This window comes from Labrus mixtus, chromosome 1 (genome assembly GCF_963584025.1).
Source record: "Labrus mixtus chromosome 1, fLabMix1.1, whole genome shotgun sequence".
Classification (NCBI taxonomy): Eukaryota; Metazoa; Chordata; class Actinopteri; order Labriformes; family Labridae; genus Labrus; species Labrus mixtus.
The window spans coordinates 31,157,449-31,171,905 of record NC_083612.1 but is presented as its reverse complement, the minus strand read 5'-3'; positions in this window follow the sequence as shown (position 1 = coordinate 31,171,905).

Below are 14,457 nucleotides of genomic sequence, written 5' to 3'. Positions count from 1 at the left end.
CCCCTTTAAGTCTAAAAAAAGTCCATATTTCCCTTATTCCCGGGCATTGTCGCTCTGTCAAATGTAGTTGTGCGTGTGTGTGTGTGTGTGTGCGTGTGTGTGTGTGTGTGTGTGTGTGTGGGGAGGTAAACGCATAGGGTAAACAGGGTTGTGGACGGATCCTGGAAAAGGACAAACTTTTGCTTCATTGTGGAGAGTTGGGAGAGAATCAGTAGCAAAGCAAACCCAAACAAGCAACTGCACTTTAGAAAACAAGCCCAAAAAACCCGCAACCCGCGACTGACGATATTTGCAAGCAACTTTACAGAAAAACAAGCCCAAAGTTGCTTATAACAAGCGGACCTGGCAACACTGCTGCTGATGATGCAAAAATCGTCATTTTGCGTCACTGGAAGCTGTTGCGGTTAGCGGGGTGAAACCATAACGCTAGTTCCTCATATTTTTGACCACTGAAGGTACAGACCATTCACAGATCAGTGGGTGGGAACTCACTCCCAGAATCGAAACTTAACGTCCGCCATATTGCTTGGAAGCTATGCTAACAGGCTCTATGGAGAACGCTGATAATGGCGAAAAAAGCTGATATGGATGAAGGGGATTTTGAAGGTCTTTTGCTCAAATAGGATGTTTGTGTCTATCTCTACGAGCCGCGAGACACAAGACCGGCCTGTCGGCAGCAACCGTCTCACCGCTATATTGCTGGCAGGCGCCTGTCGGCGGCGGTGAGGACATGCTGGCATCACAGCAATCATTTAAAAAATAGTAAATATGTCTGTAAATAGAGGACCTTAGTGGGAGTGGCCTGCGGTGCTGTGCATTCTGGGAGTTGGTGTCTTTCATCCACATGAGCCAAAAAGACACTTTCTGCCTTTTCTCGGCCAAGAAGGCACCAACTTCAAAATTTATTTCACATTTCTACTACATATATGACCCAATGTCAATACAGATTCATGTTAGTATCAGGAACATACTGCACCATAGACTTTATACATTAATTTGCTATTTAAACAAAATGAGCACTGGTCTGCATCAGGAACAAAATACAAAGACAGCCGTTTTTACAAGGCAATCCCATGCAACTGAATGGTTAATGATCAGCACTTACTCTTACTACTACTCATTTTTTTAAGTTATAGTATCTGATTACAAACTTTACATATGCTGTGATGTGAAGACAACATTAGGCTACATATCGCTAGCTAACACCGTTCACTCACCAGGACACCTGCCCTGTTCTCCACCGGTTCTCCTCACACCACAACTCAACTGCTCTCCTGTGGTTGTTATTCCTCCTAATCCTGCCCTGTTCCTGGTCTCTATCACACCTAACAGGTTCATAATTCTAAGCCTGTGGACCATCATATATATATATTTTTCCCTCTTAATCGGCAGGAGTTAATGTATATGTTAAACAAAGGCAGAATCAGCGGGACTCCCCCATGTGACGTCACGTTGGATTGCCAGTTTTAAATACGGAAGTAAAAACTAACATACTAAATGTCTCCAGGACACCTTGTGGTTTATTAGTTTCTGAATTTTTTTCAAAATATAATTTTTAAGTTATTTTCCTATAAATTGGTTAACTGGTGTCTTCAACCTGCAAGTTGCTCTTTAATCATCCAAGCAGGGGTCTCAAACAGCTCCTGTGATAGTCAAGCTGCTACTGAAATCCGAATCAGAAACACTTTATTAAGTTCGGTCATTACAGTTGCACTAAAACACAGTTTAGCAGTAGGAAATATAGTTATCTCCAATAAAATAAAATAAAATAAAATAGAAATGTAATTAAAATATCAAGCAATAAGCAATAAGTTTGTGCTGTACAAAAGCGCAGAGTGAGGACAATAAGGACTATATACATATTTTCAAGATTACTGCACAGTTTGTTTTAATATTTTAATATATATATTATTAGGGTCAGTGTTTTCTAACCGTTGTGCACATTTTACCGTCCAGTTTTGTTTTATATATGTTTGTTTTATATAAGTCTGGGAACTGGCGTTCAACATTATCAGGCCCCGTTTAGAGCTTACGCAACATTTATAAATGAGACCCCAGGTTGTTTTCTGAAACCAGAGGTAATAAAATTATATTATTTTGTAGGCTATTAATCTTGGAAGGAATGTTTTCCTGAGCTCTCATGCTCACAAAAACAATTGCAACCGTTTAGTGACTGAGGATAACATTGGCACCTCCCTCTACTGGTGCTCATATTGAAAACAACATCATGGACCAATAAGCTGAATGTCATTGAAGCTTTTCTTTATAATAAAGATCCCAAAGTCCCAAAGATGAAGACATTGTCAGTAAGCCACCTCAACAGCGGTCTCCTATTGAAGTCAAGAAGGGGGCTGAAAATCTTTGAAACAAGAACAGTCAACATTTACATTTTACATTTTACAATTTACAATTTACAATTCGCTTAGCAGACGCTTTTATCCAAAGCGACGTAGATCAGAGATTAAGTACAACACAAATCCATTCATACACTGACCAAAGCAGCGGGAGCAATGCGGGGTTAAGTGTCTTGCCCAAGGACACATCGGACTTGTTGCTCAGCTGGGGATTGAACCCTCGACCTTCCGGTTGAGAGGCGACGCCCGTCTTTCTCAGGATCCAGCCTCGACCCTGCAACAAGGTCCACTTGCACCCATAAAAGACAACGATTTTAAAAAGAGTAATAATATTATGACAGAGCTGAAGCCATGTCCGCCAAAAATGGCATGATCGAAAATCCCCTCTGACTCTTCCAAAAGCTCAATGAAAATACCAGAACCCCCTTGTTCATCCAGACAGGACTCTCAAACCAGTCCTGGGAGAGTCATGACAAGTCGTGGTAACATATGACTCAGTGAGTAGAGCTGTCCACGAGTCTGTAGAAATAGTCCCATTGTCAACGCGTTGCAAATCAACCCTCAGTTCTGCTGCTGTTTCCCCATTTATCTTTTCCCACTTCTAAGCTGGGTGGTGGTGGCTGGTTCTTTGTGGTGGTGGCTTGCACTCTGGCTCGACAAACTCTCTCATCTCTGGAGCCTTTCTCCTCATATCTCCAGTCACCATTTACGTTTTTTAACAGATTAATCTTCTCCACTCTGGTCATCACATTGACGTTTGCTGACAGGGCTAGCAAACGATGTGATGCGAGACCGCCTGTTGTCTGTCTCCGCTGGTTTCTCCTTGTGCTTTCAGCGCATGTGGTTAAGCATCAAACTAATATTCCTTCTATGTGCAAGTATAAACGCCAGAAATATCTTGCACTGCATGCTATCGTCATCTTTTTTGTCAAAGTACTTTGAGACCACACTTTTCCGGCTGATATGGTGCATGTGTGGCAGACTGTTCAGTCCTCTTGCTTTAGGTGTAAAGTCCCTCGAGTGTTACTGCAGCTACCGTAAAACAGTTGTTGCCTAATTCTGGCTCGGATGTTACTTCAAAGATTGCTGCATAAGGAAGTGGGGGCTGCTACTGAAAGTTGCTGTACTGTTGCTGTGATAAGAATGTCGGTAAACATATTCTCTTTTTAAGGTCGGTTTCGCCCGTTCGTATTGACTGCAGTCAACATGGAGTTTGTTTTCACCGGGGGGTTGGGGGGGCCACATACTGCTGATGGAAGCTGGGATGTCCTTACCGCGGCTGGCAATCTGCCTCTGATTTTCTCGCTATGTGTACTGTTGTTCCTTCACACACCAAAGCCCACTGATCGCGAGTCCGTATATTGTGTTTTATTTTGAAATTGACCGGATGTTCTGTGCGTTTCCTTGTCTGACTTCCTGTCCGGGCTGTCATATTCTGTCCAGCTTGACGCGTGCCTGCAGCGTACTCCAGCGAAAATAGACTCGCTGCGTATTTGAAACGGAGCAGAGCGTAGTGCCGTTGGTGGCACGTGCCAGAGACGAACCGCAGCGCGCGCTGTGTGAACACAATGATTGACTAGAGTGGCAGCTAAGTACGGCGTAGTGCGCGGTGCAGACGGACCGCGGCTAACACGCAGTATGTGTGACTTGGCATTTAGCCACACTGCTTTGCAGCCCTGTTCTATATTATGAAAACCTCTCTCTTACCTTCCACCTGTAAACCACCTTGTGGGACCTTGGGCATCATTACTTCAGTGACTGCCTGCCCATTGACTACACGTGTGAATTGCTTTCTAACAAGTTGAAAAAAGACAAGATAGGAACATAATTGTGCTGGGCTCCAAAGGACGTTAAGGAGATTAGGTTGCTGTGTCTTATATTGATCACAATGATGGTTTATTGACCTATGTAAGATTACTTTCTAATCTGCTTTTTCTGTTGCATTGTGTTCCTGGTCACTTTATCCAGCTTAGCAAGTCATATAACAGCTAGAAGTGGCAGGAACAAAGAGGGAATCATCACTTTGTTAAAAAACAATCAAGCTGAATAATTCTGTGTTCGAGTGTCGGCATGTTTCTGCTAAAACAAAGACGAACCTGCAATTCCATTGTGCTTACTCATACCTGTGTATGTGTAGTTGTGTAGGACATTCAGTGACACAGTTCACCTTTTGTTTTGACACATTTTTGTTTTGACAGTGTTCTTCATGTTTTTTTGTTTTTTTTTTCATTTAAAAAAGTGTTATTTCTGTGCAGTCAGTATTTTAAATGTTGCACAACCAAAATAAACTCCATTAGTTGTTCGTAAAATTTCAAGAAAAAACCCTCAAATCAAGGGTGTGGTGATTTAATCATTTTTTAAAATAGTTTTAAAGGCCCAATATGTAAGATATCTACTGAATGAAATCATAAAATGAACTTACTATAAAATCAGACATCAAGGAAACATGCTATGTTGAAGTGTTGGCTTCTCTGAGAACAATGCAGCAGCCAGTATGTCCTCCTTGTAGATTTCCTTTCGGGTCTGGAATGATCCATATTTGCTTTGACCAGAGAAGGTAAACTGTGTTATGGCACCCCACACAGCAATTTTGGACACCCCTCGGATTGCTAGGTAAACGGCAAACCAACAGGTGTTGTAGCGATGGAAGCGATCAAGCAAACTGGTTTAGATCGCTTATAACTGATTCTACCCGACCTAAAAAGCCTCCCCATGTTACAAATAAGCTCCAAGACCAGATACACGGTGAAAATAGGATACATATTTGAGATGTTTTTGAAAAATGGAGCCGTACGCTGTGTCAGAAATCACTCACTCATTCCCTACTCACTATATAGGGAGTTATATATATAGTGGACTACATAGTGCACTCATTCGGCACAGTTACTTCTTGCTCACTCGCCGGCTTTGGTTAATGACGTAATCACCGTCGCACAACTAAGATGTTGCTTATGGACGGCTGGGGATTTACAGTCTATGGGATCAACACTGAAAAACGGCATGGATTACAGTGATAACTAATATTATACTTGGGGTATTTTCCCACAATAATCAAATACAATAAACAAATGTATCATACGTTATTTTCAATAAAGAAATGCCAACCATATGTTTGCGCCACAACTTAATGGAGTGCCTGACATTATGAGATGAACAAAACGTTCATCTGTGAAACATTTATAAAAGTAAACGATCTTTATAAAGCTACAGATTGACCCACCAAATATTCATATTTCTGTTTTTCCTTTGACTCTTGTTCAAATTATTTTGATTGGAAGAAGAATCAGAATAACTAGGAAAGACAGAGAGGACTGAGACGTGCCACCGTTGCTATACTAGAAAGACGACTAGTCTAGGCTAGGCTATAGCCAAACTGTAAGTGAAAAGATGGTACTAGTCCTTTCCATTTATATTAGATATAAATCTCATATCTGGATTTTCAGTGTAACGTTGTAGTGTCAGGCTATACCTCCTCCTGGGGAAACATCATATTATGAGAATTAATATCTTTATAGTTCAGACCTCAAGCTCAGTACTGCTGACTGAACCGCCATGTTCCAGTTTTGGCCATGTATTTTGATGGCCAAAGTGACCTCCGCCTCTCCTGTCCCACTATACTCCACCTGATTGACGGCTGGGGATCTGGAGGTTCTTGTTTTTTTTGTTTTGGTATGGCAAGTGCCACCTCTTACCGTGTTGTTTCCCGAGGCTTCGGCATTCCACGCTCCAATGTGCATGGCATAGTGCACAGGGTTTCAAAGAAAATCATCAGACTAAAGAACAGGGTCATCTACTTGCCACCCCCAAGATGACCTCCCAAGAATTCGTGCTGGCTTAGACAACCTGGCTGGATCTGCGGCTTTCTCTAGTGTTGTTGGCAGCATTGATGGCTGCCACATCAGAATTAAGCCCCCAAGTAACAATGGTCAGTCACGCTATTTTATTAGAAGTTATTTTATTCCGTGCAAATGCAAGCCGTGTGTCACCACCAGTATCAGTTTTTGGATGTTTTTATTTGGTTACCCAAGGTCATCACATACAAAAAATAGCCCTGTTTACGTTCAGAGCCTTTTCCCACCTGAAGGCTATTGTATTTTGTGATGGGGGGTATCCCTGTATCTTACGCCCAGTCACCCTCATAATGCTATACAGGGATCCTGTGAGAGGGGCAGTGGCAGCAAATACAATAGGCACCATGCAAAGTGCAGTGCAGTATCGGCCTTTTCAGGGCCCTTGAGGTGAGCCCTGTGTTCGCTGTGGAGGTGGATGCTTGTTGTGCTATTCTGCACAATTTCTGCCTCATGGATGGCAACACCATTGATCCAGTTGAAGACACACTGAGGCCGGATGATGGGAGTCGGCCAGCTTCAGCTTCTGTAAGGGGAGCAGCTGCGTGGACGCATGGCTGCTGCACTTTCAGCCCCAAATGACAGCTCCATGATCATGACTATTATTAAGAAAAAAATCCAGTTAAAACCCCATTGGCACTATATTTTTGTTATGATGTCAATCCATGTAAAAAGTTTAATTCAATAGTCATATAAGTGTAAATAGTTGTAAATATGTATTCTTTGATATGCCAGTTATTCATAAAGTCTTCTTCTTTCTTTTTTAAGTTTTAAGTTAAAGGAATGTTGAAGTGTTAAAAATGTACCGATATCTAGAGATTGTAACAGTTACTTTAAAATCCGTTCTTTCAATTTTTTGAGACACAACACAAACATTTCTTTTAATTTAACAATTTTTTAAAAAAAAAATTTCAACAATCTTTTAAATTAGATATCCAAGTCTCTCCTCGCTGGCCTCATCTCGCCGAGCTCTCTCTTCTCTCTCTGCCCTCTCTAGCAACTGCAGGATGCCCACACGCCTCTGCCTCTTTGGTGCCGGTCCTGCCTCCTCTGACCCTCTCCCTGGCTCTCTCTCAGTGTCAGATGGCACTGAATCAGGGGATTCTGGTTGGAACATGGAAAAGGTCTCTCCCCATGCTGAGGCATGGAGGCCTTATGCATGGCCTACCACCTATTGCCTCATCCATGAGTGAGAACCACTTCCATGTCCCAGCAGTGGCCTCCCCTGATTCAGTGAAACTACCTGTTGGTGGACTTTTGAGCTCCTGCACACAATCCAAATACATATCAACTATTAGCTATGCACAATTGCACATGTTAAAGTCAATTTCAGATGCCAAATACAGCATAGGAAGATACTAAAAGAGAACATGAAGTGTTATTTTTAATGCTTTCATTATCCAGGGCTACAGTTAAATACAACAAATAAAAACCTTATAGGTCTTCTCCAAGTTCTCCCACTTTTTGGCTGCTCGAGCAGGACTGACTCGGTCATCCAAGGCCATCTGTTTCAACAAAGTTCTTCAAAATGTAAAAACAAATACGTACAAGTATATTATATACTACTACTATATAGTGAATAGGGAGTGATTTCAGACACAGCCATAGAGTGCAGAAAGTTTTCAAGACTGATGCAGGGCTGGTTGAACACTGAAGCTTATTGCCAACCTGCTTGTGCATCAACTCTATGGAGGAGTGGAGGGGTGGGAGACAGCTCTCCTCAATGTTTTGAATTTGAGTTTTGAGTTACACATTGTTCCTTTTCATAAATTTTATCAGATTTATTTTTTAATTTTCAAAACTATCCTTTTGGTATTCACCTTGGAATCCAGAAAACTGGGATAAGAATTTTTTTATGTTAGAAGATTAATCCCCAAATAATTAAAAAATAAATCAACTTTGAAAAAAAAGAGAACAATATTTGCTATCCCTAATGAGTAAAGTTATGGAACAAGTAATTATTGAGCACACTAATGAATCCACAGAGATAATAACACTCACACCATTAAGAGTGCACGTTGAGCCCTTGATATCAGCAGACACTGCGGCTGCCTCGATCACTTCCCTTCATCACATCTGGCAGTCATGCACATCATTGAAACAAAGAGCATGAAAAACACTAAACTATCAGTAAACTCTTTCTGTTGAGTATGCAAACACAGGTGTGGGAATTAAGTGTTACCAACTGACAGTGCTGGGATTAAAGCTCAAAAATCATGTCCCCTGAAAATAGTCCCTTTATTCCTTGAATTGCATTAAACAGGAGAGCAGCTCATTAATTTCATTTCTGCCAAAATTCTCTGGACACATTTGTCTTGTTTTTTCAGAAGTATTGCACCTGTAGTATTTTAAGTGTTCAAATGTTTGGTAAATTGGGGATGACAAAAAGAGGACAATATTCTTCAAAGGAGCAATTTGTCACTCTGACACCTAGAGTTTAAAATTGGAACTGCAGTCCAAATTGAAAAAAATGTAAGGGGTCATTATCCCCCCTGCCCCCTCCTCCCTAGAGTCGATATGCACGCAGGTTGTCATGTCGTGGACACTGAAGCTTCAGGGTTTAACCCTTCAGCTCGGCATCTGTCTTGAAACTTTTCTGCATTCTAACCTCCATTTTTTCAAACGCATCCCAAATATTCATCCCAGTTTTACCACGTCTTCGGTGGAGGAGCTTATTAGAAAATGCAGAGGCTTTTTAAGTCGAATCTGAATCAGTTTGCTTTCCTGCTTCCATCGCTGCAACACCTGCTGGGTTGCAGTTTGCCTGGCAAACCGAGTGAGTGGGGGTGCCCTAAAACTGCCTACTTCTCTGGTCATAACAAAAACTTACCATTCCTGACACTGAAAGGGTTTAGACAGATTGTGGTTTTCACTCTAACTCGGATTAAAATACAACACATCTGTTCATCACAGCTAGGCACAAACAAACTTTAACCTCATGTAAAACAAAACCATTTTTTTTAACTGAACATAACACAAATTTAAAAACAAATCTGGACAGAAAAAGTTATGATGGTTGTACTTGCAATAGTACAGTTTGTTTTGTACAGTGGACTATTGTCAGACACACCTGTTTACAGTACACCTGCTCAAAGATCTGTGTTTGGGAGAGGGAGAGAGCATGCTGGTACTGGCATTCAGAGTGATGCAGCTTTTCCTGCTAGTCTCTCCTTTCCACAATCCTAGATCCATCCCTCTGCGTGGATCAGGATAATCCAGATTTTTCATTCAAAGTTTTGAACAAACATTGACTTGAAGTTTTATCCGGATGAAGACCAGCATTGGATTACCTAATGGAATCTGATTTAAGTCATTTTTTCCTTTGAACAACTTGTTTTCAAGGTTTGATCCAACCAGCAGCACATTAACACAGCTCTTTCTTCATCAGTGTCGTTTGTCTTTGTTTTTCTCATCTGTTGTCAGTTCCATCTTACGCACACTAGGCCTTGACGATATGACTAAAAATTTTATCACGATAAAAAATGTCATATCAGTCGATATCGATTATTATCACTATAAGTGTCAAATCATTCTTTTTTTCAAAGTTACATACTGATTTTGGGTGAAAGTTGAAGAAACCAGAGGATTTATTGTTGTTCAATTATTATTTATTGTCAGAACATAAACTATACTTGAACAGATGAACATTCGACAATCATAAGCACAGTGCAGGAAAAGTGCTGGAAAACGCTGATAAGACAGTTTGCTGCTGGGGAGCATACTGGCCCACAGCTTGCTGAGAGTCCATTAACACTCTTTTGGGACATTTGTGGATTTCTTTCCTTCGCTGTGTTCTAACACGGAAGATTGTTTCAAATTGTGGAAAGTTTGTGGGGTTGCGTGTTTCAGCTAGTTACTGTTTTTTGTCGATGTTTTCTCCTGCTTTAAACCGTTAGGGTCAGTGTTTTCTCCGGTGTTGCTATCGCTGTGTTTCCATTCCATGATTGGCCGATCATTGTCTTATTCTTCATCTCTTCAACGTCGGGTGGCAACAAAATTTTAAGCCGCATGAGCGCCCCCCTTCCCCAGTGTTTGGGTGGTATAATTACAGGTTTAAATCTATGAAACTTTTATCAACAGTTGTTATATTTATGTTTTATCGCCCAGGCCTACTTGCATGCACACTTAAATACACACAAACAATTCATGCAAGCATTCCCAAGCACAAAGTCAGATCAAAGAAAATATAAAAAAAACATATTATATTACTGTATAGCCCCCTAGGCTGCCTTGCAAAGCCTAAAAAACACAGCAGTGACAGTTTATCACAAAAACAAATCTGAAAAAAGAGGAAATAAAACACTCAGAGTTAACCCCACTTGGGAGAAAAGGTACTCCTCTAACATTTGGAATGAACTTATTTGTCATACACACACATATCAGACTCACATGCAGCAGGACAGACGGACAGACAGTTCATCAAAGAGACTGTCAGACAGGCATACAGATGTGCCCCGCTCGATACAAGTTGACAATGTGTGCAACCTCTACGGCGGGTCAATAGCTTTTTAAGGATTGGAAATTAACTCTGTTTAATGAGGTGTGTGTTTGTGTGTGTGTGTCTGTGTGTGTGATAGAGACCCAAGGGAGCAAAAGTGGAGGCACCTCGGGAGAAAATGGACAGAGAGGCGAGTAAGAGTTAATGCGCTCAAAAGAAACAGGTAGAGGCGATGAAGAGGAAGGATGAGCGATGGACAGAAAACAGACGGAGGAATATTGGAAGAGAGGTAGACGGAAACCAAGACAACAAGAACGTGGCGGAGATCAATGGAGCGAAGTGGGCAGTGTGGAGGAAGAGTGAGAGAGGCAGAAGAGATGAAGGCTGTCTGCTGATTTGTTCCCTAACTGGAAAATTGAAATTGATCCCAGAAACAAGTGTGTGTCTTTTCTGTGTGTCGTGTGTATACAAGTATAGATGTTGTGTGTACCTGCATGAACTTAATGTGGTTTGTGTGTGTGTGTGTTCATGCGGGTATATTAGAGAGAAGTAGAGAGAGAGAGAGAGAGAGATGGGTCATCAGGCTGATTGACTTAAACAGGCAGAGACAGAAGATCACACACAGATCAGATAGTATTTAATAAGGGTCAAATATTTTCAAATGACTATTTCTGCTGGGTCACATACTGTTTGATTGAGTTTCATATCCTCAAACTGCGAGGTCAAACATCTTAAACTGTGGCTGAACTTCGTAAAGTAGCATAAAAGGAAAGAAAAAGAGCATCTGTGTCGCTATCTGCATATTGAATTCTTGCCCATTCTTCGTCCAAGCTTGCGTGCGAGAGTGTCTGCGCTGCATAAAAATCATACCATAGTCATGAATCATAATCATCAATCAAATCAGAATCGTCCATCATCTGCAGGGTATTCTCATGCAGTGATGGTACAAATACCTGCAGTATAAAAGAACTCAATGGGCAGCACATTGGAAACATACTGGAGGTATTCATGGGCAGAAATTGCTTTTCCACAACAAAGAGCACCTGGTGTTTGTGCAGCCAGAATACTTTGGGAGGCAGATGTTTGTTTCACAATGCCGATGATTGTTTTGAGTAATCACATGATGGATCTACTCTAAAGCACCTGTGTTTTCCCCTCCCTGTGAATAAAAAAACAAAAAGAAACAATATGTAAAGGAACACGTCTAGCCTTCTTCCATGAATCCATAAAACAAGTTTGCAAAATAGATCAGGTGAGAGAGAACCACAAGCTGTCTGAACACAGATCCTATGTGAGATGTGCTGCTGCCAAATCTGCACTGATATCATTTATATCGGTGCACACTCACAGTAAAAAACCAGCCAACCAAGCAGTAACTTACAGTTCAGTAGCAAGGTTTACAGCCAATGTTACCGTATAGAGCAATTGAATTACACCAGGACGTCCATGGACTAAACACAGTCACAACTAATGTATATGTCACAAGTCAGACAAGGAAAGAGTCAGGTTGGTTTTTGATCAAAACAGTCCATTAACCGAATGACACACAAAGGTTGTTCATGTTTTTACTTGTGCTCTATGACTCGATTTTACAGTAGCTGTTTGTGTTCTACTTGATATATCCATCTGTAATATGAGAACACAATTCAATATGAAGCATGACATTCTTATTTTATTAACTGCTAACATACTACTCACTTAGAAACATAGCCTGGATATCTGCATCCTCAAGTATTCTCATTTTATCAACATAATTGAACATGAAGTGGTAAAAACATTTCAAAATGATACATAACTAATGTTTGACATTCTGCATATGAAATCAAGACTTTAACACAAATCCATTATCACGAGTCTCATTTCGAGAGTTAGTCAGGGGGAGAAATTTTAAAATGGGTTGTGACTTTTAAAATGGCTCTCAACATCTCACTTCATGGGATTTACTAAATCCTGCGTACATTTAAAAAAATATATATTGAAATAACCCAAGAGGCAGAAATGAAAGCCAAGTTAACTACAAGAGCAGAGGAGCTGGAAAAACATGATGAGCAAGGTTCTTATAGGAGAGTAATGAACATGTTGTTGTGTTAAAATGTTGCACTTACTCTCTTTTCTGCAAAGTATACACACCATAGACTATAGAAATAAATAAAAAATGTTTCAAATACACACAGGTGGACCTTTGAAAAGTTTTCCTTCCTTCATGGCTCGACTTCTGAGCTGACATGTGAATTGCTAAAACTTGATTACCAAAAAATGCATTCTTTTGTTGCAATTTCAGACTAGGGTGACCAGGCGTCCCACATCACTGTGTCCTGCAAATAGCGATGAAAACTCGCATTTGATCTAGTTTTCCAATGTTTGGAACAATTGCTTTTCTAAAACCTTGCTTTTATCCAATGGCTGTGAAGGCAACAAAAGGCTATAACCATGGCCTGTTTCAGATGTCAATCAATCAGCCCACACGTGAAGTCGAGGGCTCTGCCAACCTGTCACCATCCTCCTTGCCTATATTACGCCCAACTGCCACAAATGAAAGACACATGCTACTGTAATGCATTTTTTGGCAGAACATAATGGAAAATAGGCCTGGACGATGAACAGTCTTGTCATTCATTGGCTTTGCCATTTCAGAAACTTCACCAAACACATCACAACTCGTGAAGGTTTTAAGCAATTTGACTTCCGATGTTCTGAATACCATAAGAAGGGGGCGTTCATATGGTCTCTTGTTGTTAACGCAGTCAACATGACCCTATTTGAAGGAACCAGTGACTTGTGAGAGAAACACCTGGTTCACAAAAAGAAATGTTCCTCCTAAAACCAAAAGAGGATTGCCCAACAGATAAGATAACAGCAGCTAAAATAACTAACTTTCTCCACACAGTGCAGGGCTAGAGATCACACAGGTCAGCAAACTGTAGTTCCGTTAATTTTTCTGGACTCAGAAATTGCTAAATAAATCTTTTGGATGTTCAACACCAGTAGCCATAGTTACAGCTGTCATTACTCCTGCCTCTGTGGAGATATGCACAACCTGCCTATAGTGTATTCACCCATGTCACCCTGTTTTAAAGCATTGTTTTTAATATGTATTAGCTAAGGCTTTCAATAGAAGTGTTTATTTCTTAGGGTTATGTGGACATTATATCGATATCTAAACTACCTCTTGATATTGAGGTAACATGTCCAACATTGTCCAACAAAAAACATACCAACACAAACACAATCTGGTCACCTTATTTCAGACATGTTTTTTTTAATTTCTGCTGGTCAGCTGCCTTCCGCTAACTTCTCGTATAAAGTAGAGGTCGATGTCAGAGTCTTGTGAGATTGAAGACGTGAAGCAGCGTAGGAAGAACAACCATCATAACCTCAGTAATTGCTTGTGAACAGGGCCGATGGAAGTTATCGGAAGTTTTTTGCTGGCCGATGAACTCTTATCCTAGAAGGTGAGATAAGAATCTGATCGGTGAATATTGGTATGAATATGAACTACTAGACAATTACATTTAATGTTAGGCAGGTTTTTGTAATTGTACTTACCACTTGATACTTGATTGTAAATTGAAAGGTATTTCTGTTTTTCCTTTTACACAATTTGGTATTTTTACATATTTTTCTGTACTTGCTGTCCTCTTGTCGCTGTCCCATCATGTCTCACTCAGACCGGTGTCTCTCCCTCTCTTTCAGTCAGAAAGTAAAGTGAGGGAAAATAATTATCATGCAGCTCAGCAGTTCATAGTGCAATCATAGGGAATATGCAATTAACGGGGAAAGCCTTCAGTCAATAGCACGTTGTGTGTACTCATACACC